Source organism: Myotis daubentonii, chromosome 2, assembly GCF_963259705.1.
Source record: "Myotis daubentonii chromosome 2, mMyoDau2.1, whole genome shotgun sequence".
NCBI classification, from domain to species: domain Eukaryota; kingdom Metazoa; phylum Chordata; class Mammalia; order Chiroptera; family Vespertilionidae; genus Myotis; species Myotis daubentonii.
The window spans coordinates 127,018,412-127,022,684 of record NC_081841.1 but is presented as its reverse complement, the minus strand read 5'-3'; the positions used below and the strand labels follow the sequence as shown (position 1 = coordinate 127,022,684).

Genomic DNA, 4,273 nt, shown 5'->3' with positions numbered 1-4,273 from the left:
GCATGTTTTAATTTAAACTACTTCCAGTGTAATTTAGGAAATTATTTCTGTAAATCCAGTTGCATTTTATACATTGTTAGGTAGAATTCTGGAGTGTGAATGAACGAGATATAATAAATACAATTAACTAGCAATCACAACTAGTGGGTTTCTCAGAGGCCCACACTGACATTCTTTTCTTTTTTTTCTCATATCAGTTTCTTTTTTTTTCTTTTATTTATTTATTTTTTTTAATTAAATCTTTATTGTTCAATTACATTTGTTCCTCTTTTTTCCCCCCATAACTCCCCTCCTCCCAGTTCCCGCCCCACCCTCTGCCCTCACTCCCCACCCACTGTCCTCATCCATAGGTGCACGATTTTTGTCCAGTCTCTCCCCGCATCTCCCACACCCCTTTCCCCCCCAAGCATAGTCAGTCCATTCCCTATCTATGTCCCTGATTCTATTATGATCACCAGATTATTTGTTCACTTGATTCTTAGATTCACTTGTTGATAGATGCATGTTTGTTGTTCATAATTTGTATCTTTACCTTTTTCTTCTCCATCCTCTTCTTAAAGGATACCTTTCAGCATTTCATATAATACTGGTTTGGTGGAGATGAACTCCTTTAGCTTTTCCTTATCTGTGAAGCTCTTTATCTGACCTTCAGTTCAGAATGATAGCTTTGCTGGATAAAGTAATCTTGGTTGTAGGTTCTCAGTATTCATCACTTTGAATATTTCTTGCCATTCCCTTCTGGCCTGCAAAGTTTCTGTTGAGAAATCAGCTGACAGTCATATGGGTATTCCCTTGTAGGTAACTGAGTTTCTTTCTCTTGCTGCTTTTAAGATTCTCTCTTTGTCTTTTGCTCTTGGCATTTTAATTATGATGTGTCTTGGTGTGGTCCTCTTTGGATTCCTTTTGTTTGGGGTTCTCTGCGCTTCCTGGACCTGTAAGTCTATTTCTTTCACCAGGTCGGGGAAGTTTTCTGTCATTATTTCTTCAAATAGGTTTTCAGTATCTTGCTCTCTCTCATCTTCTGGCACCCCTATAATTCTGATGTTGGTACGCTTGAAGCTGTCCCAGAGGCTCCTTACACTGTCTTCGTATTTTCGGATTCTTTTTTCATTTTGCTTTTCCCGTTGGATGTTTTTTGCTTCCTCGCATTTCGAATCTTTGACTTGATTCTTGCGCTCCTCTGGTCTGCTGTTGGGTGTCTGTATAATATTCTTTATTTCAGTCAGTGTATGCTTAATTTCTAGTTGGTTCTTTATCACAGCATCGAGGGTCTCATTAGATTTCTTGAGGATCTCACTACATTTATCGGCGGCTTCTAGACAGTTCTTGAGAGACCTTAAAAGTGTGGTTCTGAACTCTATATCCTCCATGGACAATTTTGTCCTGTTTCTTTGTCTCCGCATTTTTTATGCTTTCTTGGTGCACCCCCTAGTGGTCTTTGTGCGCAGTCTTGTTGTAGTTAAGCCTTGATTGTTGCCGGCAATACCAGGGGTGAGTTGACCTCCAGGCTAACTGGCTATGAGAGTCCTCACTGACATTCTTTTTGGAAGAAAAAGAATAAAGTGGTGTTTTTTAAAAAATAATTTAAAACTTGATCTTAAAAAAGATTTTAGAATGTATTTTATCTCAGTTCAATTTTTTTTACCTTTGTATTAATAAGAATTAGCTTTAGCTTTTTACAAAGATGGCGCCAAAAGCTAAGAAGGAAGCTCCTGCCCCTCCCAAAGCCAAAGCTAAAGCAAAGGCTTTGAAGGCAAAGAAAGCAGTGTTGAAAGGTGTCCACAGCCACACAAAAAAAGATCTTCACGTCACCCACCTTCCGACAGCCAAAGACACTAAGGCTCCGGAGGCAGCCTACATATCCTCAGAAAGGCGCACCCAGGAGAAACAAGCTTGACCACTATGCCATCATCAAATTCCCCCTGACTACCGGGTCAGCCACGAAGAAGATAGAAGACAATAGTACACTGGTGTTCATTGTGGATGTCCAGGCCAACAAGCTCCAGATCAGACAGGCTGTGAGGAAGCTCTATGACACTGATGTGGCCAAGGTCAGCACCCTGATCAGGCCTGAGGGCGAGAGAAGGCCTATGTTCGACTGGCTCCTGACTACGGTGCTTTGGATGTTGCCAACAAAATTGGGATCATCTAAACTGAGTCTAGCTGCCTAATTCTAAATATAAAAATTTTACACTGTAAAAAAAAAAAAAAAGCTTTAATGACATGCCAAAATATGTAAATTAGTCGTGTAATGTCCATTACACAGTCTATAATAAAATATTAGCTGGTTAATTTTAAATAAATTATACAACAGCCAAGGAAAAGAAAAGAGGGTGAAGAGAGTTGAAGTAAATACAGCAAAATCTTGGTGCTTGTTGAATCTGGGTGTAGGGTATATGGAAGTTTATTGTACTGTTTTCTACTTCCGATATGTTTGAAATTTTTCATGTTATTTTGTTTTCCACATCAAAAGTTCTTCTCATACCCTGTTTTCAAATGCCAGGGAATGGGCAAGTTTGAACTTGGTTCTAAGAGATAGCTTCAATGCTGCCAAAGCTCCAATTTAAGGATGCTGGGCATAGAGTGTATGGGAACCCATGACACCAAGCGTTTATCGATTCTCTTGCAGTTCTGTAAGCTGTGAGATTTAGGTCACCCATTAGTTTAGCTTGCTAGGGCTGCCATAACAAAATAACAGACTAGTGGCTTAAACAACAAATTTATTTTCACACACTTCTGGAGACCAGAAGTCCCAAGGTATGGGAGGTTCAGCAAGTCTCTAGCTTGCAGATGGTCACCTTCTTGCTGTGTCTTCACATGGCCTTTTCTCTGCACCCCACAGCCCTGGTGTCTCTTGTGTGTCTAAATCACCTCTTTTTATAAGGACAACAGTTAGATTGGATTAGGGTTCACCCTAATAGTGCATTTTAACTTAATCACCCCTTTAAAGGTCTTATCTCCAAATATAGTTACATTTTGAGATACTGAAGGTTAGGGTTCAACATATGAATGGGGGGGGGGGTGATTCAGCCCATAAGAGCCTGTGTAAACTATTAACTAAATGTGTAATGGATGTTTATCCTCTGAGATATTTCCTTTTTTATTTGATATATTAGAGGTCCGGTACACAAAAATTTGTGCACTCGGGGGGGAAGGGGGTACCTCAGCCCAGCCTGTGCCCTCTCGCAGTGTGGGACCCCTCGAGAGATAACAACCTGCTGGCTTAGGCCTGCTCCCAGGTGGCAGAGAGCAGGCCCAATCCCTAGGTGCAGCCCCTGGTCGGGCTCAGAGCAGGGCCGATTGGGGAGTTGGGGCGCCGCCCCGTCATGCACAGAGCAGGGAGGTTGGGAGGTTGTGATGCCACCCTCAGTCACGCTCAGGGTAGGGCCGATTGGGGGGTTGGGGCACCGTCCCCTGTCACACTCAAGGCAGTGTCGATGGGGAGGTTGCGGCGCCACGCTGTCACAGAGCACAGCCAATCAGGGGGTTGGGGCGCTGCCCCCTGTCACGCACAGAGTAGGGGCGATAGGGGAGTTGAGGCACCGCCCCCTGTCACACACAGAGCAGGGCCCATCAGGGGGTTGGGGTACCGCCATCTATCACCCACAGAGCAGGGCCTATCAGGGGGTTGGGGCGCCGCCACTCTCACACTCAGGGCAGGGCTGATGGGGAGGTTATGGCTCTACCCCATCACACACAGAGCAGGGCCTGTGGGCGAGGGGGGGTGGGGGGGGTTGGGGAGGTCCCCCCTATCAGGCACAGAGCAGGGCTGATCAGGGGGTTGGGGCACCTTCCCCTGTCACGAACAGAGCAGGGCCGATAGGGAGGTTGTGGCCCCGCCGCCTGTCACACACAGAGCTGCAGGGCGATCAGGGGGTTTGGGCGCTGTCCCCTGTCAACGCTGGTCCAGGTGCCGGGAGGCCTCTCGGCTCCACTGATCCTGGTGCTGGGAGGCATATTACCCTTATACTATATAGGATAGAGGCCTGGTGCATGGGTGGGGCCGGCTGGTTTGCCCTGAAGGGTGTCCTGGATCAGGGTGGGGGTCCCCACTGGGGTGCCTGGCCAGCCTGGATGAGGGGATGATGGCTGTTTGCAGCTGGTCACACACCATTCAGGGTAGAGGTCCCCTCTGGGGTGCCTGGCCAGTCTGGGTGAGGGGCTGAGGGCTGTTTTCAGGCTGGCGGTGACTGAAGTTCCCAACCGCTCCTTTTTTTCTTTTTTTTTTTTTATTCTAGGCCAGCTTTAGCTTGAGGCTTGGCTCCAGCTCTTA

At 46.0% G+C, this 4,273-nt stretch overlaps 1 pseudogene; it reads left to right on the top strand.

Moving 5' to 3' along the window:
- Nucleotides 1–1,501: 1,501 nt before the first annotated feature.
- Nucleotides 1,502–3,107, top strand: LOC132228306 (large ribosomal subunit protein uL23-like; annotated as a pseudogene).
- The last annotated feature ends 1,166 nt before the right edge of the window (nt 3,108–4,273 follow it).